This window comes from Ursus arctos, unplaced genomic scaffold (genome assembly GCF_023065955.2).
Source record: "Ursus arctos isolate Adak ecotype North America unplaced genomic scaffold, UrsArc2.0 scaffold_11, whole genome shotgun sequence".
Taxonomy (NCBI): domain Eukaryota; kingdom Metazoa; phylum Chordata; class Mammalia; order Carnivora; family Ursidae; genus Ursus; species Ursus arctos.
Window position 1 is genome coordinate 42,729,738 of NW_026622775.1, and position 24,519 is coordinate 42,754,256.

Below are 24,519 nucleotides of genomic sequence, written 5' to 3' on the forward strand. Positions count from 1 at the left end.
TGAAAGGTTATTGTGAAAGCCAACTTTAAAGTTTTTTTAATTAATTCATTTTTATTAAATTTTTAAAATTTGAGTATAGTTGACGTCCAGTGTTTCAGGAGTACAACAGAGTGATTCAACTCCTCTATACATGATGCTATGCTCGCCACAAGTGGAGCTACCATCTGAAAGCCAACTTTTATCTGTTGTTGGAAAGAGCTTTGCATTAAAGGATGGTTGAAAACAGTAGCTGTGTCTATTTTTCATGGTGTTTCCATGAAGCTCAATTTAGTCACATAATTAAATTGTCAAATAGATTCATTAAGTTGGCTTTAGACTGAGAAATTGACAATAAACATAATGGGAAAAGAAGAAGTTTACTTTAATTATTGGTCATTAAAATAATTATATCTCATATTTGTCCTTGAAATGTTTCACATCTGATGCCATATTGTTTCATCATAGGAGCTCTGGGAAGCTGTTAAGAAGCTGATATGATCTGCATTTTATTAAAAAGGAAAATTAAGTTATGGGGAAACGAACTGACTTAATGAAGGACAAGCAGGTCTTTAGAATAACAAGCAGAACGAGACCTTAGACTTCTACTCCTTTCTAGTGACCTTCCAAATGACCACACCTTTCAAAAAGGCGATTGCTAAATCCTTAAAATTCTCAACTAAGACATTGTTACTTACATACTTATGTACTTTAATTCTTTCAAACTAGGATAACTGACTCATCCTATAATAAGCTATCCAATGGCTATAGGTCATATATGATGTAGATGTTCTTTAACAGAAATTGAGCTGTAGCCATGATATATATATCATTTAAAATCATCTGTCATGGGGCATCTGGGTGGCTCAGATGGTTAAGCATCCGCCTGTGGCTCCGGTCATGATCTTAGGGTCCTGGGATCGAGTCCCGCATCAGGCTCCCTGCTCAGTGGGGAGCCTATTTCTCCCTCTCCTTCTGCCTGCTGCTCCCCCTGCTTGTATCTTTGCTTGCTCGCTCTCAAATAAATAAATAAAATTTTGAAAAATTCATCTGTCATATGAAGAAAATGGTAGGCATCAATTAAATAACAGAGAGGGAAAATGGAAAAAAAACAGGGATTTTACAAATATAATTTTAGTGATTCTTTCAAGCTATCATTACCATGTGTCAAGTTGTATTCCTCAGATAAAATTTATTATTATTAATTTATGAAGGACTAAGAGTGTTATCACTTTATAAGGTGTTTATTTTTGTGAACATGCGTGGCATAATTGGGAAAACCTATAATATTAAACTCTTTATAGTGATCATGCAAATCAGAGATAATTATATGGTCCAGAAAAATATCTTCTTTCATGGTATGCAAATACAGGCTTGTGTCATATTTTGAGGTATGCATTTGTTAATTTCTACCCTTTGTTAATAGGGTCCTTGAGAAGTAGTCTTTTGACTTTCAGTACATCATAAACAGAAGGCAGCAGGGGAAATTTTTTCAGGAGAAATTGCACAAGCAGGGACTAAAATGGGTAAATATGCATATTTTTACAGTTATAGCTGTAAGAACCCCTTACTTTCTTATCACTATCATTAACTGTAATGTTCACTAGTTTGCCCTTCTGAACTTGGCAATGTGTGCCAAGGGTCATGCCATATTCATAGCCCTTTTGCCTTTCAGGATTTGAATACCTTTAAACATTTGTCATATATATACTCTTTCTCATAATATTTATTTCAGGTTGATCAAAAATTTTTAAACGTCTTGACATTAAGTATTGCCATGTATATTTGCCCATTCCGTGTATGGTTTAGGGAATAGTCCCAAACAGAGCAACCTGGTAAATGTTATCTTGGATTTGCTCTGCCCATGTCATCACCCCCATCCTGTGTCCCATTACCCCCACATTAGGATCCCATTTCCCCAGACCAGTCCCTTCTTCCTTAGTGCCCTCTGAGCAGGTCTCAGGGTGTGCTGTGCCGTGCCACCTCCAGGCACACAGGATTTCTTTCCTACATTGCTTTTGCTTTCCCCTCACAAATGGAACGGACCTGCCATGATCACAGGAACAGGCCTCTCGAGGCTTCTGTTCTGCTAACCCAATGAACTCATTCATTCATTGGGCCATAACATTTGAAAGGCTTTGAATTCCTACACTTCGCAGATGGAGAAATTGAGACTGAGAGAGGTGAGGTGGGTAGAAGGAGAGAAGGTAAGAACCCTCCTTTGGTTCCCAAGAAGAGAAATAAAACTTTCTAGAAATGTTAGTGTCATGGGGAAAAGTTCTCTTCTATTTCCACTTCTTTGCTCTTTCTCTACCAATGTTTACAAATGGAGGGAGAATTGAATTTTGACTATGCAAGACTTGTATCTTAAAATTAATAAAACAAACCCAGAATCAATCAGTGGGACTACATTAAACTAAAAAGCTTCTGCACAGCAAAAAATGACCAACGAAATGAGATGGCAACCTATGGAATGGGGGAAGATACTTGCAAGCCATCTATCTGGTAAGGGGATAATATTCCAAATATATAAGGAACTTTTTGCAACTCAATAGGAAAAAAAACCAAACAATCCAATTAAAAAATAGGCAGAGGACTTTAATAGATATTTTTCTACAGATGATATATAAATGGCTGATAAAGATATGACAAGGTGCTCAGCATCACTCACATCAGGGAGATGCAAATCAAAGCCACAATGAGACAATACCTGTTAGAATGGATATTATCAAAATGAGGAGATAACAAATGATACAGAGAAAAGGGAACCCTCTTGCACTGTTGGTGGGAATGGAAATTGGTGCAGCCACTCTGGAAAACAGTATGGAGGCTCCTTAAAATTTTAAAACTAGAACTACCCTATGATTCAGCAATCCCACTTACAGGGAGATATTCCAAAATAAAATCCCTATATCAAAGATATATCTGCACCCCCGTGTTCATTGCAGCATTATTTACAATAGCTGTGACATGGAAACAATCTTAAGTGTCCATCAACAGATGAATGGATAAAGAAAATGTGGTATATATACACAATGGAGTATTATTCAGCAATAAAAAAGAAGGAAATCCTGCCGTTTGCAACACTATGAATGGACCTTGAGGGCATTATGCTAAGTGAAATAATTCAGATTGAGAAAGAGGAATACTTACATGTGAAATCTAAAAACAATGGAGAATAGAACAATGATCGTCAGGGGCTGAGGTGCAGAGGGAAATGGGGAGATGTTGGTCTAAGGGTACAAACTTTCAGTTATGGTATTAATAAGTTCCAGGGATCTAATGTACAACGTGGTGACAATAGCTAACAATACTGTATTATATACTCCAAAGTTGCTAGAGAGTAGAGCTTTTTCTTACCATAACAACAACAAAATGGTAATTCCATGAGGTGAAAGATGTGCTAACTAACCTTATTGTGGTAAACACTTCATAATATATACAAACATCAAATCATCATACTACTCACCTTAAACTTACACGATGTTATATGTCAGTTCTATTTCAATAAAGCTGGATATAAATTAAAACGAGAAACACATTATGGAAATAGCAGAGGCGTATTCACCATAAAGCTAATGAAGTTTAACCTCCAGGGCCCCTCACCTATCTGGGCCCCTTCCAAGGTGCTACCATGGTGCTCACTAGTCAGATGTTTTTGTAAATTTGATAAGAGTAAGATATTTTATCTGCAAGACTATTATCTCTTTCCACCTTAACTACCCTTTTGCCAGACTTTTCCAGATATACTTATATGCCTCCCAGGCTGTTCTCTGTGTGTTATTGTTAGCCTTCTAACAACATGGAGGAGGCCATGCTACCACAGGAATATGTCTACCTCAGCCACACCAGCTCACCTAATTTCATGATACTGAGGGTGGGGCCAGAAGTTTGGTTGCCCTATGAACGATCTTTAGCCCCGAGCACCAGAAGGATACGGGTAGTAGAGGAGAAACAAGTTTGAAAGATGTGCAGTCAGAAGCCGATCCACATGTGGAAAATTCTTCCAATCATTAGATGTGTAAAAGTTTATTAAACATAAAATTCATTAGGCATGTAAAATTCATTCTCCTTGTCACCTGTCAAAACTAGAAGTTCTCCCCTGTCAAGAATATAGTTGACAATGAAGCATATTAAATTACAGGAACATCCCAAAGTAAAATTATTTTTCGTATATTTCTACATGAGATCAATAGATATTTTTCTATGAAAAAGTTAACTGTAACACATTTTCAGACCACATCAAAAGCAGTAATTCATCAAGAGACAGAAATTTCAAATAGAAAAGGATAAATTGAACCCAACTAATGAAGAGTAATAAATTATATGAACACATTGGAAAAAGATTTAACTTTCTTGATGATGTGACAACAAATACTGACATCCACAAAATAGGATAAAAGTCACCCTGCTACAATGAATCATCAGTGACAAACTGAGGGAAGGTTGTCGTAAAGTATTGAAGGTGAACTTGCACAAGAAAATTGAAATGCCCTGAAATCTTACAGCTCGTGTATGGAAGAAACTTCTTCCCAAGCTTAAGCTTACATGAGATAAATGAGTGGTGAAGCTAAAACCTTTTTTCAAAACTCTCCATGATAAAGAATACATTTCAACCTGCTATGCTGAGGAAATGACTGAAAATCTTACTATCACAATAGAAAAGTGTATTTTAAAAAATATTTGCATTTGAAGAGACGAGCAGAGTTTGCAGCGTAGATGCAAAAGGAAAAGATATTGGAGAAGGATATTGGGCAGTTTATTAATTAAAAAGTTATGCTGTTTTGCTAGATTCTGTGATATTCGTGGTATTTGTCAACTTTATAAAAATTGTAATTGGTTGTGATTTTTTTTCTCATTCACTTTCCTATCTGATTTTGTATTCTTAATTTTTATGATTTTTCTTAAAAAGTTTCTGCAAATTGTAATAACTTCGAGCCTCATGAAACCTAGATCTGCTTCACTTCCGATTAATACTGAGTCTTGCTACTTGATTTTTGATGTGCAAGGCCTTACACAAGTTTTCAAAGCCAGTCTCTTCTCTTCTCCGAGAAGAACAATGACTACTGCCTGCCCAGATAACCCACAGGTTATAGGGTTATAAAAGAATGACAGAAGGAGAAACAGACGGGAAGGAAAGGGGACAGGGAGAAAGAATATGTGAGAGGTTGTTTTCAGCTGCAAAGCAATAGACATGAGCAAAGTGACCTCAATGAGATATTTCTATAGTTTGGGACCTCCTCCTCTCTCTTCTTAGCTTATTCCTCATCATTTTACTTATTTGATGATTTGGGATTGCGATTTCGAATGTATAAACTGCATGGACTAACTCTCTTCAGTGTTCATTAATCTTCAATTGTGAGAAAAATAAAATCCCCCATGTTTCAGTCACTATTTTTTATAGTTTCTGAGGCAGCCGAAAACCATGTCGGAGTGGTATTACATTTGGGAAGGAGTTTAGGCATTCTGGGGACTGCTATTAAATGTCCTCCTTCTATGCTCATTTTATTTTTTTTTTTACTCTTCTAACGGAGAGTAGCACATAGTGTAGCGTACTTCGGGAGGCACGGCATGGGACAGTTGGGTGACATTTAATATCACGCATACGAAGTGTTCCCGGCTCTCTGCTTTCAGTATCTGTGCCTTCATGGTCAACGTCTGTCTTCAGCAATCCCACTGCACGTGTGAGGCTGCAGCACTGCGTGTCCAGGTACCACATTCTGTTTAGGTCAAGGTTCTTGGTTTCAAACAGAATTCTAGCTCGTTGAAGCCGAGAGATTTACTGAAGGTTCTTAGTAGCTCCCAGAATCTTGGGAGAGCCATAGAACCAGTTTTGGATCTCACTCAGTCAAAAATAAAGAAAACAGAACAATCGAGCAAAAAACAGTGGTTCCAAATGACTGATGCATGGTTTAAAAAGATGCAATATACATACACAAGAGAATATTAATCAGCCATGAAAAAAGAATGGACTCTTGCCATCGGTGACAACATGGTGGGCCTAGAGAGTATTACGCCAAGTGAACTAAGCCAGGGCAAGACAAATACCATATGATTTCACTTATATGTGGAATCTAAAAAACAAATAAATGAACAAACAAACAACAGCAACAAAAGAGTGAAACAGACTTATAAATAGAGAGAACACACCGGTGGTTGCCAAAGGGGAAGGGGTGGGGGATGAGGGAAATGGGTGAAGGAGATCGAGAGGTCCAAATTTACAGTTATAAAATAAGGAAGTTACAGGGATGAAAAGTCTAGCATAGGGAAGGGATATAGTCAATAATATTATAATACACTTATGGTGAGCATTTCATTAATGTATGTCATTGTTGAATCACTGTTGTACATTTGAAACTAATTTAATAGGATGTGTCAACTACACTTCAGTTAAAAAGAAAAACAGTGGTTCCAGGGAGCCAGGAGTGTACCCGGCAGGCAGGACCCTGTATGCCAGAGAGCCTACCTTCATTGTCTCAGAGGGACTGCTTGGCTGTATCACCGGGATCCCCAAAAGAGACAGACTCCAAGCATGCAGTGGCCCCTTCTCATTGCTTGTTTCTCATCGAAATTGTGGCTAGTTGCCTCTGCTTCCCAGGAACTTAGGCCCCCTGCCTGTACCCTTGCTGCCATGCTGGGGCATGTTGGTGTCGGAACGAGTGAGAATGAGCCAACCCGGAGAATGCCACAGTTTCTTGCGTCCTTACAAGTTCATTGTGAGACTTCAGGCAAGGTACTTAACCTCTCTAACTAATCCATCTTCCTAATACTTAATGGGAGGATTTTGGATGCCATAAATTCCCAGAATCTTTATAGTAATACAACTCTGTGTCTGCTCTAGTTAGAACTCTGGCTTCCAGTAATGGAACCCTTCCATGAGCTAGTGCAAGGAAGTCAAGGGTATTTATTGGCTCTTATAGCCTAATCGTGGGAAGGGTAAAGATGCTGCGAGGTTTAGGGGTGTGGGCTCATCTGACGTCTCACTTTCTTCCGTCTGCTTTCAGTGGGTTGACTGGGAAGACCACACGTTCTCTGGGAAGCTGGAGAAGCAGCCCCTGACAGCTCCAAGGCTCGTAGCCAAACTATTCCGAGATCATAAAAGAAAAGAACTCCTCTCTCCCAGAATCGGTTTCTTCCAAGGTCCAGAGGCCTTTGTTACCAGCCAAACTTGGTTTGTGTTCCAGTTCTTCTGGCCAGAGGAGTGGAGTCTTTAACCAGAGAAGGAACGTCCCCCAGGTATGGCCGCCAGAGAATTGTTGGGAGGCAGTCAGGCGCCCAGTGTGACCGGTGCAGATTCGAAGAGTTAGGGGGCCACGATACTTGGTGTGGGATTTATTCATTGGTTTCCATTTCAGGTATTTCAAATGAAATAAACTTCATTTATTTTTGTGAATCTCAGTGTTGGGTGGGGCTTAGCAGGAGATACAACGACCACATATGACTCAGTGCCTGCATTCAGGGAACTTAAGATTTAATGAAAGAGACAGAAGCAAACAGAGGCACATGAAGTCCTAGCTGTAAACAATATAATGGTTTTACGGAAAGAGCAGAAATCCTAAAGCAGATGAATAGGGAACTTGAAGAGTTATATGGATAACAGTGTTTGCCAGGCATTTTGTCCCAAATCATATTCCCAAGCCAAATACAATTGGTATTTATATTTTCAGATCAAATGATCTTAATGACCAAAACATCACAGATAAAAGAGAAAATTGATATTTTTTCTGGAACTTTTGGCGTTTATCTTTTTTTCTTGGGTGTTGTCTATGTTGATATATGATAGACAGCCTTTTCCTGGAAAGCTACATTATTGTACTGAAATATATTTTGCTTTTAGCAATAAATATGACAGTATGGTTCTTTGGTCTTATCTTTTCTGGTCATAGCTCGTATAACAGGACAAAAATTATTTTCTCCTTCAAATCAAGGAATCAGTAGCTCTCTCTAAAATTTATCTGGATTGAATTTTCCATATTAAGTCATATTCTGTTGGCAATTAGATTGTTGGAAAAGTGTGAAAAGTTTCAATGTTTTGCTTCGTCATTCAAATGAACTTCTTGGTTTTATAATCTGAAGCACATGCATATTAAGTAGAGAAAACTAATTGCAGTAAATCCTGGCAATAATCCGGATGTTTCAATAATGTCACATTGTTAATTCTGAATTTACTTGTAACACTGTTGCATAAGGGTCTTATTTTTAAATTGTTTTAGTCCTGTTGGCATCTGCTTCTCTGTTGATTAAATTAATTAAATTGATTAGATTTTGTTTAATTAGATTTTATACTTCGATGTCATGTCACAGCTTTTGAAAGCATTTTGCACCCTCTTCATCATGGGCAATCTATATAGATTTAACTAGTGGTTCATATATACTGTGTTTATTTCTTTCTCGGAATTTCTATTGCAATAGGCAATAACCAATTTATATACTTCAGGAATCACAGAGGATCACTCCTTGCATTTAAAAGTAGAATATAGCCATCCCAATAATGTTTTCAGTGACTGCAAAAATGACTGTTTGCTGCAGCATTTATGTCCTTTTTTCATTGTAGGGTAAATGGCCCTTCAAACTAAATGGGGATGTTTAATATTCCAGGGATTTAACCCACAATCTTTGATGAATGCCAATTCTGCTTTAAAAAGAATTGCCGTATTGGTGTAAATAAAATCAAAATCCTGGCATTACAATCTAATTGAGAAATCTGTTTGGAGAGACTGATCGCCAGAGATCAAATGTGTCCTCCTGGAGCAAAATAGAACACAAACAATGATGGCAAGGGGTACAAGATGTTGCGGAAACACACAGCAGGAGTACTCGGCCCTGTCTCCGCCTATCAAGCCCCGGGCCACTTCAACTGAGTATCAGAAGACTCCTTGTAGTGATACTTAGCCTTGGGGAAAAAATTCCAGTCCGAGCAGACAGCAGACAGGAAAGCCCAGAGGTGAAAGAGAGGTTGGCAGCTTGGGAACAACTAAAAGAAGTTCCCTTTTGCTGCAGGAGCGAGATGGGGTCAGCTGGGGGAGAGAGGTTTGGGAACGAATGCCAGGAGAGGCCTAACCTGGGATAAGATTAGCAGGACTAAGCAGAATGGGCAGATCAGGGACCTTAGAGGACTGAATTTACAGGGCTTAATGATTAACTGGATTTGAGCAACAAGGGAGAGAAAAACATCAAGGATCATTCTGGCTTGGACCCTGGGTGGACGGTGGAGCCACTCACAGAGGAGGACTGTGGGGCAAGAAGCAGGTTTGGGGGAGTCTGTGGGACTTTTCAAGACATCCAGGCTGCTGAGGAGAGAAAGACTGAGGAGGCATCCGTCTCTGCTCATTTCATATCAATGTGCAGGGGATTTGCCACTGAGGATCCTTTAGAATAGGCCTACAAGGGATCCACCAGAGGAAGCAAGAAAAACTAGGACAGAACACTTGTAAAAATTCAAGGAAAGAAAGTATTTCTGAAAGGATTGAATGGTCACGGTGTCAAATGCTACAAGGGGGTCAAAGAAGATAAAAACTGAAAAAATTCCCACTAGATTCTGCAGTGAGGATGTTGTTGGTGACCTTGGCACAAACGCTTACAGTCAAGCGGCTGGCCGAACCCAGATGCCGCGAGTTGAGGAATGACTAGGGAAGAAGGAAGTGGGAGATAGTGAGTGTAGACAGCTCTTTCAAGAAGGATGTTAGTGAAAGGAAGCTAAAGATAAGGCAGTCGCTAGAGGAAGATGGGAGGCTGGGGACAGTCTAATTTTAGTATTTAATGTGGGAGAGACTTGAGTGTTAAATACTGTTGATGTGGAACAACTCATGGAGAGAGAAAGGTTGAAGGTACTGAAGGGGGTGCAGTCAACAGAGAGAGACCTCGAGGAAGGTGGAACAAGATGGAATGCACAGTGCTGGATAAGGGGTCTCTCTTTAACTGTAACAGGGGCAGAAGAACGAGCTCGTTGTCAGTTAGGAATGCTTTCAATTCAAATAGCAGAAACCCAACCACTAGTAGTGTCTCACTCGAGCAGGGGTTCCTTTTTTCTCATGTGACAATAAATTTAAGGTAAGCAGTGCTGGCATGACTTCGCTATCCAAGATGTCAGCACCAAGAGGTTGACATCACTGCATCCATCTTGGCCTTTTCCTCTTGCGCCCTGATCAAGGCCAGAAAAGGCGGAAGAGGCGATGTGGCCTACACTTAGTCCTTTAATCAGGAAATGTTACCGGGGGGCGCCTGGGTGGCACAGCGGTTAAGCGCCTGCCTTCGGCTCAGGGCGTGAACCCGGCGTTATGGGATCGAGCCCCACATCAGGCTTTTCAGCTATGAGCCTGCTTCTTCCTCTCCCACTCCCCCTGCTTGTGTTCCCTCTCTCTCTGGCTGTCTCTATCTCTGTCAAATAAATAAATAAAATCTTTAAAAAAAAAAAAAAAAAAAAGGAAGTGTTACCAGAAGTTTCCAGGCAACTTCTTCTGCTTCTGTCTGATTGGCCAGCACTGTGTGGGAGCCTGAGACAGCTCTCTGATGCTCATGGTGGGGGAAGTCAAGGGACACGGGACTTGGGACTGGCAGTTAGACCAGCCAGATGGCAGCATCTACCACAAGCAAGTGCAGATGTGGTAAGTGTGGCAGCATGCAGGTGAAGCATTTCCCCTCTGAGATTTCTGCTTTCTTTTGAAGTTGGAAATAAGCTCATCTGCTAAGAGAGCAATGGAACACGTGACGTAGTGAAAATCGGAAATGCCCTTTCTGGAGACGGAGAAAGTGGGGACCGATGAAAGACAGTGATTGATTTCTGAGCAACCCTGAGGTTCGACTGCGATTAGAGACCATGCATTCAGAGGGCACACAGCTAGAGGAAGGTGTGGCTGCGCAGAGGCTACTCTATGTGACCACGGGACCGTGGAAACGCTATGCCTCGCTCTAAGGGTACACTCGATGCATACAGAATGACTGGACCGTTTAATCAGTTTTATCTTGAGTTTATATGAAATTCGTCTTGTTTTCTTTTTAAGAATTTTTTTATTCATTCTCTCTAAATCATTACCTGCATGTTTTCGGTATGTCTCCTGTAGAGTACATGGTAACGTGGTAGGAGATTGCTCGTTTGGAAAATCTTCGGATCTGTAGGGAAATTGAGGGAGTAGTAAAATGAGCACCTTCTGCCAGTCACGGACATTCAGTAATTAACATCTTCCCACAGTTTCTGTCTCCTCTGTCTTTCCACAAGACAGAGGAGACAGAAACTTTTTTTATTCCGAGCCCCTCGAAACTCGAAGCTGGAGACGATAAGACACCGCAGCGCTAAGGACGTCAGCCTGCGTCTCCTGCTAATTGGGGCGTCGTCCTACGTCACCACAGCAGCACGACTTTTTGCCCCTTAGAGACTCAACGTTAATCTCAACGAGGCTTCAGTTCATATTTGGTTCCCACTTGGCCCCAAAGTGCCTTTCAATCCAAACAGTCTGAAGGAGAGTATTTGAAAACTAAATTTTAAATTAATTTAGCAAATTTTGAAGTGCCCTTTAGCAGTCGGCTTAATGTTGAAATTTTGTTGCCTTGGGCAGGGCTTTTCCAATCTCGTTTTGGATGCACGCGGCAAGGTATAGTATCTTAAATGTGTGTATACATCTAAAACTTACATTTGTATTGGCTTTTGTTTTCCAGATAAGCGGTACCTTCCTCCTTCCCAGTTTAATGACCAACCTTTCCACGCTTCATTTTTGACCCTAGGTGGGTATTATGGGAGAGATATAAAGCATCTGCCTTATTTCTTCAACTACCAGTTAAAGTCTGTATTTGCGTATATATTATAAACTGTTCCTTTCATTGTTCAAATGGTAAATGTGACTTAATATTTGCCCAGGTGGATAAGATAGCTGTTTTATGGGTATATTAGAACTGTTAGTTAATAAAATCTAACTCAGAGGAAGGTATTTCACGTAGAAATTCAATTTACCGTTTGTAAACTTGGAAATACTAGTGACTCATGTCCTCTAGAGGAAGAATATTCTAGGAAACACTGGGGCGTGCCTAAATATAATACAAACATAACTCCTTATCAAGGAGCTGGAATTCTAAAACAACATGGAAACGGACATGTAAATAAAAGAATTGATAATGAAAAGGGAACACGTACATTGAGGCTGTTTGCCAAATGCAGGGATAAGATTAAGAATATTTAAACTGGGGGCGCCTGGGTGGCACAGCGGTTAAGCGTCTGCATTCGGCTCAGGGCGTGATCCTGGCGTTCTGGGATCGAGCCCCACATCAGGCTCCTCTGCTGGGAGCCTGCTTCTTGCTCTCCCACTCCCCCTGCTTGTGTTCCCTCTCTCGCTGGCTGTCTCTCTCTCTGTCAAATAAATAAATAAAATCTTTAAAAAAAAATATTTAAGCTGGAATAAGTTCCTTGATTTATACAGTGTCTTTTTAATTTTCATACTGATTCAATCTGTTAATAAAATAGGGTGATTCCAACTTGACTACATTTTCCGGGCATTTTCATCATCGTGCAAATATATACAGTATGGTGTTTGTTCCCACTAGGATGCATTGTCTTGTGTGGGGTTTTCGATGGGCCCCAGGCATTTGGGCCCATGCAGCTCCCCTTTAGAACGGAAACCTCTCTGGTCACGCCCACCCTTGGCAGCATCAGCCACAGGAGCCCTAGATGCCCGATTTCCCCTGACCTGGGCCCCAGTCCCAAGCACTGACCTGCAGAGCTCCCACTATACCAGTGAGTTTCCAGTGTTTGAATTACTTAGAATTAGAAAAACCACAGACATAAAACCACTTGGAAGCAGGTATATGTCAGCATCTTCTGTTCCGGACCTTTTTGTGATGAACATACTGGTATTAACTCTGGTACACGGTCTGCAACTGTGCCTACACTGGAGCAGCCAAACCCCAACAGGCTGGATTTTAATTCATGACCAGCACCCTGTGGGCCCAACAGGTCTGACTGTTTCTCTGGTCTGTTCACTCCCCTGCAGGGCTGGATCACTACTTCTCCCCTTCTCTCCACACCCCTCTTCACTCACTCTCAGCTAGTGGTTCCGCTTGGTATTTCATTGGGGAAATGGAAGCAACAGGAGAGTTTCTACATTCTCCCATCATCATTTCCTCAAACTTACCTTGATCAAGACCCACGTAACTAATTGTTTTCCCTCCTTTGTAAGTGAAGCATAAATGATTCAGGCTCCCTCTGAAGACGGCCCTTGCACCTGGTGCTAGATTCCACCTCTCTCACCATCACCTCTCACTGTGCAGACAGTAAGCCGGGAATTGTCCCTTTTTCTCTTGCATTTTCAATTCTCCCTATCTTCCACAGCACGTAAACACGTGTGGGATCTCCCACCATAAACACAACAACAACAAAAGTCCTCCCTTGACCCCTTACCAGTTCGTAGTTTTAAAATTCGTGTTATGGCAAGACTTCTTTAGCACAGCTGTTGAACTTCAGCTTCTCTTGTTGGCACCCGAGTTCACAATAGTCAGGCTTTTGTCCCCACCCCCGAGCAGAAACCGCTCTTTACAAGGTCATGAGTCCTCATCTCTCATCTTATTCAACCTTCATCGGCACTTCTTCTTTTTTTTTTTATTTGAGAGAAAAAGAGAGAGGGAGTACCAGCAAAGGGGGCAAGGGGCAGAGGGAGAAGCAGGCTCCCCGCTGAGCAGGGAGCCCGATGTGGGACTTGATCCCAGGACCCTGGGACCATGACCTGAGCTGAAGGGAGACATTTAACCAACTGAGCCACCCAGGTGTCCCCAGCAGCCCTTCTTATAGTCGATCACTCGGTCCTTCTTCCACTTTGTCTTCTTTTCCCCACGTTCTTTACTGGTTCTCCTTTCCTTCCTGCCCCTTCATGTTGGAGAGTCCCTGGTTAGTCTCCTTGCCGCCCCCCCTTCCTCTGGCTGTATTCGCCCCCACATCAGAGATTCTTAACCTGGAGTCCATAGACCTGATGTCCGTGACCTTGGAAGGAAAACATTTCTTCTTTATTTTCACTAACCTCTAAATGAAACTTTGCATTTCCTGCAATTATGAACAATAATATTTGCTATATCTATGACTTTATCTCTAGTAAAAATTACAGATATTTTCATCTCATTGCGGTTGTTACAGGTACCTTGAAATATTGATGCACCTGACTTCTTTCAGGTTCCTGTTATTATGCTTACTGTTAGTTCTTATTGTATAGTGTTTTAATAAAAAATACTGTGTTACCATAGTGCAACGTTGAAGGTATTTTGATTCTATGTTTCCTTATAATTGGTTTTCTTTATATTACTTACATATACCAAAAAATATTTCAAAGATATTTCATTTTATGCATTTAAAATATTATTCAGGGAAGGAGTCTGAAGATTTTAATAGACTTTAAAAGGGGTTTATGTCACGAAAACTTTTTTAAGAGCCCGTACTCGAAATGATCTTTAATCTCATAGTTCTAAATACTGTTGAAAGTTATATTTCCAGCCATAACCTCCCTTTTCAGCTACTAAATTCATACATTCAGCTGCCTACTCAACATTTCCTCTCGACTATCTCATTAGTACCTCAGACCCACTGTATCAAAAACCAGGCTCCTGGGGCAGCTGGGTGGCTCAGTCAGTTAAGCACCCAACCCTTGATTTTGGTTCACGTCATGATCTCAGGGTCGTGAGATTGAGCCCAGCAAGGGGTTCCACACTGAGCATGGAGCCTGCTTAAGATTCTCTCTCTCCTTCTCCCTCTGCCCCTCCTTCCCACCCCTCGTGCATGTGACCCTGTACTCTCTGTCTCTAAAACAAGCAAACAAACAAACAAATAAAACAGGTTTCGAATCTTACCCACTCCCCAAACTCGCACCTCTTACAGTCTTCTCCCGCCAGTTCGGCAACTCCATTTTTCTAGTTGCTCAGGCCATAAAACCATGGAGTCATCCCTGACTCCTCTTTGCCATAAGCCACATCTGATCTAGAGACAATTGCATTGACTCTATCTCTTGAGGGTATGTAGGATCTAACCACTTCTCACCCATTCCATGCCATCCACCCTGATCCAAGCCATCAGCTTCTCTTGCCTGGACTTTGGCAGTTGTGCCCTGACAGCACTTACTGCTCCCTCCACAGCCCCAGCACAGATGTGTGCACACACAGACACACTCATACACTCGCCCGCTCACAAAGATCAAGACAGCAGCCAGAATAATTCTTTTAAACCAGCTTCAATCAGATCATGCTGCCCCTCTCCTTGGAACTCTTCAAAGGCTCCCCTACTCAAAGTAAAAGCCAAAGTCTTTACAGTGGCCCACGAGGCACCTCTGATCTGTCTACTGTCTATCACTGTGACCTACGTTCCACCACACACCTCTTATTCCACTCCAACCTGCCTCTTGTTATTGCTCCCATACACCAAGCATGCTTCTACCTTATGGCCTTTGTCCTTGCTGTTCCCTCTACCTGGATCGAATGCTCTTTATCCGAATGGCTTTTCCCTGGTTGTATGAACTAGCCGTCGCTTCTACCACACTCCTCATCACCTTTCCTGGGTTTTATTCTCCCCCCATAGCACAATTACTACCTGACATATTATAAATTAATTACTTTTTTATTGCTTTTCACCTATAATTAGAATGTAAGTTCCATGCAGGCAAGGACTTTTTTTTCTTTTGATGATTTCTGTATCCTCAGTGACTAGACCAATGTCTGGCCCCTTTTGGTACTCAGTAAATACTTGTTGAATAAATCATTTCTTCTGTTCCACACATTTTTTTTTCAGTATCTTCAGGAGATGAAGATTATAAGGCCTTTTTAAAGTAAAACATTCAGAAACTTATTGTTTTAGATCATAGTGGTGAGTGCGAACGCACTTCAGTATTAATATTTTACTCAGCTCTATATTCCGGAACAGCATTTCCACATATAAGATTTATTGATACACACCAACTATTTTTCTAATGATTAAAGCTATTATGTAGGACCTTGTTTTGGGTCTCATTAAGAAAGTCTTAGAAGTTTGAGGGGCTCCTGGGTGGCTCAGTCAGTTAAGCATCTGATTCTTGATCTCAGCTCAGGTCTTGATCTCAGGATGGTGAGTTCAAGCCTTGCGTTGGGCTCCATGCTGGCTGTGGAGCCTACTTAAAAAAAAAAAAGTTTTAGAAATTTGAGTAATTTAATAGTGGTATCTTGAAAAGGTAATCACATTTTAAGTTAAAGAGCCTCTAAAAACTCACAATTGACAGAAAGATGTAGTTATGGTCAGGCCATTGCTATTTTAGGAGTCTAGGCTGCCCACGGAATTACATCTCGAGAGAACAATATTTTGTAATGAAATCCTGTCCATTCTGGATGTTTCTGTGAACCTAAATAATGGTTTGTTATCTTGGTTTATTAGTATCTTTATTATAATTACAGCAGGAGGCGTTAATGGCCACTTTTGATATTCCCAACATTATATGCTTTCCCTGATTCCAGCCTGTTCAAGCTGGAGCAAAAACAGATAATTAGACTATGTTACTCTGTGATCTTTTCCAATTCTAATATTCCGTGATTAAATCATGTTGATGAGTAATGTGCTTTTAGAGAAATCGGATTCTTCACATTTAGGAAGAAGCAAGTGGTGCTTTGCTTTTTGTTAGCTACTCCTGGTTTCCTTTTTAATGAGAGTGCTCAAGCATAGGAAATATTTATCCTCTTTAGCCTAAGTTTCCGAAAGAGTGCTCCCTCCAGGGCTGACTTCTTACCATATCCTGTGCTCAACTCCAATCTTAATCGCTGTCCTTTCTTGGATTGTTCCAAACGCCTTCTAACTTCCCATTGTCACTATTCTTTGTAACGCTCTGCAGCTCATCTCTACGTGGCAACCGGTGTGATCTCCCCATTGTAGTAGAGCCCACTGCGCTTCCTACTGCCAGTAGAGCAGAACTGAAGCCCCTTCCAAGGCCACAGAGCCTCCCCTGTGGGATCTGCCCATCCCACGACCTCACTCCTCATTCACTGCTTGCTTTCTGCTCCCTGAGCATGACAAGCCCAGGCCTCTTGTGTATGCTGCTCAAGCTTGACATCTTCCCTGGAAAGCTCTCTCCTGACATCTTCTGATGAGTTAGGTATCAGCTTAGTTGGGAGATCCCCAGACAAGCCTATCTTTATCACCACAAATGAACTAGCATCTCCCCTAGCCATCCTCTAGCCTATTACTCTACTTCTTGTTACCATAAAACTGACCACTAGCTGCAATTATATTATTTGTGTATCACGTCTTTACTGTCTGTCTCTCTTTTTAAAAAAACAAGCTCTCATAGGTCAGGTGATGGTTACCATTCAAATCAACATGGCAGCACCAAGAGCAGTGCGTGGCTCATAGTAGATGAGTACATTTAAGTGCAAGAAATGGATGAATGAACTAGGTGAAAATGACAGCAAAAACATGAATTGGGAGAATGTATCAGTCAGAAGGGCTAAACTTCACTTACAGGGAACCCAATGGATACCTTCAAATACTTCTCTTCCTTTGTCATGATTTCAGTGTGTAAGTCTAAGCATCTACTCTTCAGTATGTTGGCTAACCCTTGGGATAAAGTAGCTCCATACAATTCATTATCCTGATGCAGATAAGCAAAAACATTTTTAAGGTGAGAGTAAAAAGTCTGAAAAAAAAAGCCAGGAATAGATATTGGCCAAAGATTTATATTATTTTTGGGTTAAACAATAAACAGAATAAGCTTAAGAAATAATCTATTTTTAAAGGCCAACAATTTAGCAAAATTTGGAATGATCTTCACAGTGTAGTTTCTGAAATGAGCAATGAAAAAGCGACTATGCCATCTTATTTTAGGTACAGAGAAAGAATTGAATTTGCATTATGTATGTGTTGGGTATCAACATAACACATATATAAGTGTCTCTTAATAATCAGTGCCAAACTTGTAAGAACCACACTGACTATATTTTGGGTTGTGGATAATACTTTAAATATTAATTTGACACTTTCACTTTTCTCCATTTCTATATATTTTATTTGTGAACAATCGTAAAATCCCATGTGATCTAGATAACAGGAATATGCAATAGGGACTTGCTGTTGGGGGTTTAAACAGAGTTCAATCACTATAAAGTATTTTGCTAATAGGAAAAGAATAAGACAAACCCTCTGTTGACCTTTGTTTCACATTAAAATGACCGGAGTTTGACACCAAAATGACAGCTGGTTAAAACAGCTTGAGATTTCAAAGTGCTTGAGTATATATAAATATTATGACTGATCTCATAAGTGTGTTGGAAAACGCTTTAAGAAAGGTCCTTGGCTTAATCGTTTCCTACATTCTCCCCTGTTGGTAGAAGGGAAATATCACCACCCCCTCCAAAGAAAGTTTTATCTTCTGGATTTAAAAGAAATAGAAAAATTAAAAACATGTAGCTGAATTCAACAGAACCAAGATTGGAGGTTAAGACTGAGAATGTAAATTATTACTTCGTGCACAAACCCAAGGTTCATGTTCCTCTCATTCGATAACAGGACAGATACTGCCCCCAATGAAGCTTATGTGGTGAGATGCCAGCAGTAGTAGTATGTAGAAAATTCATCACTGAAGATTTATTTTTGCCACTTCCTTTTCTACAACAGACCATGTTAGGGCAAGGAGAACTCACAGAGATGAAAAGATGTCACGGACAGACCGTTCCTACACACAGGTCTCACAGAATTCCGAAACGCACCTCTACTGTCAACCCTCCTCTCCTTAACATCGTCTCAACCTTATTTTGTAAAATCTCATCTAAGCTACTGTTTGTCCCAAACCTTATATCATAGTGACTTGGAATTTTCTGTGCAGTTTTCCGTAGGCAAGGAAAACTTGGGATGACGGAGAGGAAAGACTAGGAAGCAAGAGTGATAAACAACAGTCAGAATGATATAGTTTGTTAGTGGACAGAATAGATTAAGATTATCAGCAGTGCAGAGTTCAGGCAGAAGCTTTCCCATGAGGCTTGTAACATTTCTGAAAGGCATTAGCATCAATTAGTGAAGAATTAATTCAGGAACGTGGAAGCTGACCAGGGCTATCTAATCAGGGGTGGGGGTGCAGATCTGAGGCACAGAGAAGGCTGTGCAGATCTCCGGCAGGCAGGTGAGGGAAAGAAGAGGCAGGTGTGGTTGCCATAGGATGAGATGAATAATTCCATTTCTGTGTTTATTTTTTAACTTTTAAAAAGATAATGCATGCACATGGTACCAAACTCAAACAGTACAACAGAAAATTGAATGAAAATTAAGTCAGCTTCCTATCTCAGCTCCCAGACCCCAGTTCCCATCCAGAAGGTCAACACTTTCTTGTAAATGCTCTATGCAAAGACAAACATTTATATATAATTTTTTTAAAAAAATGCCAACAGTAGTATTACACATAGTGCTTCCATTTTTCACGCAAGTCATATTATTCTAAACGTTGCTTTTTTAACCTGATAGATCATAGCTTCGTTCCTCCTAATTTCCTCAATTCCTTTTAACGGCCACATTGTATTCTGTCCTATGGATGTGACAGTCTCCTGTGATGGACATTTAAGTTGTTTCCAGTGCTTTGGTCCCATAAACAGTGCTTTAGTCATAGCCTCATACATATGAGGTCATCTCTTTTTATATTTCTGCTCAAAGATATTAGAATGGGGATGGAAAGATCAGAAAATAAAGCTGTCTTAATTAGGTTGAGATATTGAGGACAGGCTGCTTTATTTTGACAGAGAGAAATAGCCATGAGGTGGTATTGTTAAGAGAATAAAAGTTAACTTAGATTAATAGGGCTTCATTGTCCCATACATTGATTTGAGGCAAGTAGCAATATGCTTTTTGGTATTTTGGTGCTATTTTTCACAGCACTTCAAGTTCAAAGTTAGAGGAAATGGTTCATGAAAGTGAGTAAGCAGCATATGTAATGATGACCCATGCAAGACCTGCTGTTCTTTTAAGGGAAAACTAGCTATTATTGAGAAGACATCCCCCCCCAGCTTTAATCACTGATTTCAAAAACTATTAATAAAATGAAAAAAAAAACAACGTTAATACATATACCCAATAAGCATGCTGAAATGGGAAACCTCACTGCAGAACAAAGAAATGAAAATGAAAAGGACATCTTTTTCTGTGCAATCCAGAAAAATCTTTTTAATTATTATACACAGTGATAGTGGTTAAGTAATGAAAGTTCCCTCTGTACGGGGGACTATTATGTTATAGTTTAAAATATATTTTTAATTTTAAAATACATATATTATAAAAATAATTTTGAAATAAAATAATATTTTAAAGGATACCAGTACATAAACATTCACATCATGATGTTTAAATTAAAGTCTATGCCTAGAATTCTATGTATAACGAAATCTAAGATACAGCCTCATGTATGGGAGAGAGGGAAGACCAAAATGTTAACAATAATTATCTCTCAGTAATGGGATTGCGGTTTTTTGTTTATGCTTTTTTGCATTTTCCAAATGCGTTACAACAAGTCCGTTTATTTTTTAAAAAATGATTTATTTTTTAAAAGGATTGAAAAACATGGAACGGAGGTATGGTTTATTTTTAAGAAGCGCTTTTCAAAAATTGTATATTCCTTTTCCCAGAAGATGCATCCTTTGCATTCTTAGACCCACCTACACTTGAATGCGGTCTTAAGGAAGTTGCATTATTATAGATTTTATGTTTCGGTCAGGCAGTGTCACCTGGAGATTCAATGTGAGCGATCTTAAAGCCTTCCCCCACTTTACGGAGTAAAGCCTCATACACGTAAAGACTGTCCTCTCCAGCCTAGACCTGCCTTCTGAGCTTCAGACTTGCTGGTCCAAATGCCTCCGGGCATTCTGCGCGCAGACTCGCAGGCTGCTCAACTCCAGGACCTGTTCTTCTTAAAATGAGTTCCGGCGCTTTCCCCAGGCTCTCCTGTCACTTCCAAAATCCCTCCTTCCACATCGTTGAAAAACCAGAGGGTCACTCCTGACACTTCTCTCTCTCTCCTTCTCCGCATCCGGTGCATGGCCAAACCCTGTCAGTTTCACCTGCACAGGACGCAGGGCATCTGCGCCGCCTCGCCATCTCCATCACCACACCCCTGCCGCCTCTCTCGCGTCACTCTGCCTCGGCTCCTGCCTCCTTCAAGTCCTCCTCCACGTGTGAGGTAAGTGATCTGTTCTCATCACAAGACAAATGCTAACTCCGGTGAGGTGCCATTTACCAGGTTGGCAGACTTCGACAATGGTGCTAATACGTTGTGTTAGCAAGCAGTCTAGGATCATAGGCACTTGTACATTGCTGGTGGGAGTATACATTAATTCACTGACTTCGGGGACCAATTTGGCAAAATTTATCAAGATTAGTATTATACAGAGCCTTTATGACCTCCCTGTTTATTTCTGAGAATTTATCCTTCAGGCGTCTTATATTTTGACTCTTTAAAGATTACTTTTTGAAAGAAATGTTTTCCCCTCCTTGAATGGGTAAACTATGTCTATTATCAAATTCAGTAAGAGGGTATACAGTTAAAAATAATCTCCTCTCACTCCTGTCCTACAACCACCCAGTTCTCTGTCCCAGACCAAAGACTGTTACTTTTCTTTTTATTTACAGAAATAGTAACATACATGTTCTTCTGCATTTTGCTTTATTTCCTTAACCACCTTGGAGCACTTTTCACCTCAGCTCATTTAGAGCTGACCAAAAACTACATAGTACTCTAGTGTATAGACCTACCATTCCTTATTTTAGATCACTTCTCCACTGATGGACATTTAGGGTCCACACACACATGCATACACACATGTACACGCACATATAAACATATGTACATAAATATGCCATAATGAGTATGCTAACACATATATCATTTCACCCTGCTATAAGACACATAAACATTGAATGCTGGTGTACTCTTTTTTTTCCCAAAAATTTATTTATTTATTAGAGAGAGAGAGAGCACAAGCGGTTGGGAGGGGGGTTGAAAGGCCAGAGGGAGAAGGAGAAGCAGACTCCCCACTGAGCAGGGAGCCTGACTCAGGAATCGATCCCAGGACCCGGGGATCGTGACCTGAGTCGGAGGCAGACACTTAACCAGCTGAGTCACCCAGGCACCCCTGGTGTACTCTTTATATCATGAGAAATACACCTGAATATTGCATGCTTGGATAAAAGAATTTTGTTCAAAATGAAAGTTTAGTTAATTGCTTTTTCAGAGTAACTTAACCTTTTGATTACTCCCCACAGTATTGTTTCTGGATTCCTTCTTTAACTTTCACAATCAGATCAAAAGCAGGAGATTCAGATAACTTTCAAAAGTGTACTTAATGTACAGATAGGATGTGCTTACATGCCAAACCCTAATCGTTTACTTTTAATACTTTCCTTGCCATGTTTTTATAAGCCATGAGTTTTATGCACTGTTTATAATTTGAGTTATTAGATCATATAACTCTTTTCTCATTCCTATTTTTGATTAAGTAATAAAATAAATCCACTAGATGGTGTATATGAACAGAGAGAAAGAAAAGTTAGTTCCTTTTTTCTACTTTATAGCTCAAGTTCAAAGATTCTGTTTAAGAAGACTAACAATCTCTGATTACATTTTGGTTTTGGGAGCAAGGGAAAGATGCCCCCATCAAAAAAACACAAAAACAGGGGCGCCTGGGTGGCACAGCGGTTAAGCGCCTGCCTTCGGCTCAGGGCGTGATCCCGGCGTTATGGAATCGAGCCCCACATCAGGCTCCTCTGCTATGCGCCTGCTTCTTCCTCTCCCACTCCCCCTGCTTGTGTTCCCTCTCTCCCTGGCTCTCTCTGTTAAATAAATAAATAAAATATTTAAAAAAAAAAACAACACAAAAACAAAAACAAAAAACACAACCAAAAGAGGATTTTCTGCAATGTTAAGGTTTCTATTAGCTATTAAAATAATTCTACAAACTGAATATATAAATTAGAGGAATATATTAAATAAATACAATCTGATTCAATAAATGTGATAAAATTATTTGCCTTCTTATCTCTCTTGGCTTCCTCAGTTATAATAATAACTTGACTCTGCTCCATAGAAATTTTTAATTGTCAACTCATTCCTCCATTTACTGCTTACTACTTATGAATTCTGGATGTTGTTTTAACCTGGATTTTCTGAAAAGCCGATAGCACCCTATATTAGAAAATTAACTCTGTGTTATAATGGACCACACTGGGGTTCAATTATGGTAAGTTAGCAAACCCTTATATTGTGAGAAGGAAGTTGTTTTATTTTTTTTTTCTCTTTAGCACGTGATCTGACAGCAGGGGTTGAAGGTCACCCAGAAGCGTGTGATCACTGATGATATGTTAGAGCCAGTCGTTTCTGTATCGTTCCCCTCAGCACAGTTTCCTGGATCGGGGTGAGAGCACAGCAGGTGTAGGGTCAGAGGCCTAGCACCCTGGTCCTTCTTGCTCCTTAACTCTCCTGAAATCTGTGAGATCTCTCCGTGATTCTTGAGCAGTGGGCTGGCCTTGTCTGAGAATCACCTGTGCTGATCCTGGATGAATCAGACAGGTGAATGGGTCAGTGGGGTTAAAGTTCTCATGAGATAAATGGCTTTTAAGGCTGAGCTAATTGTTTCCAACCACTAATTTACACTGGGAGAAATCTGACTTATTGATAAGTGAAGGGGATGAATTTGGCTTCAAATAACAAAGTTAGAGGAAGGCGGCCACCTCATTTAGGATAGTCCTTCCCCTACCAGAATCCTTAGTTCAGTTTCTCTTGGTAGTTCTTTTTTGTTTGTGGAAAATGAAGCAAATTCTCATACACGAGTGGAATTTTCTAGCTGCTTCGAGTTCTACTCTTTTGAGATAAGATATATGTTTAGATTACTGGATTCCAGTATGCATTTGTGTCAGTTTAATCCGGAATGCATGGATTCCCCTTCTGTTTAAAAGTCAGATAAGGCAGGAAAAGAGCCTTGAAAGAGTTGGCTTTCCTGTTTATTCCTTTCTCTTCATTCTCCTGAGCCCTCTACAAGAAGGGTTTCGGCCTCCACCATTCCAGAACTGGCCTTGCCAAGGTCTCCCCTAACTCTTTGGTTACTACAAAGCTCTGTTATTGTCATCATCTTACATAATTGGACGATTGGACGCTGTTAGTCACCCTTCTCCTCCTTTAAGTACTTCCTTAATCCAGCTTCCAAGGCATTACCTTTCTGGGGATGCCTCCTACCTCCTTGTCTGATGCTCCTCCATCCCCTTGGACTGGACCGTCCTCTTCCTCCCTGACTTCTAAACACCACAGTGCCTTTAGATACGGTCCTTGGACCTCCTTCCTTCATGAGCCACAAGCACTCCCCTGATGATCTCATCCTATCTTTAACCTTTACAGCCCACCTATATGCTAATGGCTCTCAAATTTATTTCTCCAGCTTGTATGTCTCTCTTGACCCTGAAGCTCACAGACCAACGGTTTACTTAACAACTCCATCTGGATGCCTAGTAAACATCTCAAGCTTGACAGGTCCCACACTGAACCCCTCCCCACCCCAGCCAGCCAGCTCCCTCTCTTCTCAGTCAGTGGCAACTTCAAG

General features: G+C 40.5%; 1 protein-coding gene across 4 annotated transcripts in view; it reads left to right on the forward strand.

Annotated features, from left to right (window-relative positions):
* LRAT (lecithin retinol acyltransferase) overlaps positions 1 to 24,519 on the forward strand; it is a 132,285-nt gene that overhangs the window by 38,371 nt on the left and 69,395 nt on the right. For 3 of the 4 annotated variants that reach the window (XR_008958655.1, XM_057310140.1, XM_057310141.1), the window contains exons 8-10: positions 445 to 6,709; positions 6,981 to 7,212; positions 11,629 to 21,110. The gene's annotated coding sequence lies outside the window, so the exon portion shown is untranslated. The remainder of the gene's footprint in view (positions 1 to 444; positions 6,710 to 6,980; positions 7,213 to 11,628; positions 21,111 to 24,519) is intronic. The other variant, XM_057310139.1, reaches the window with a different exon arrangement.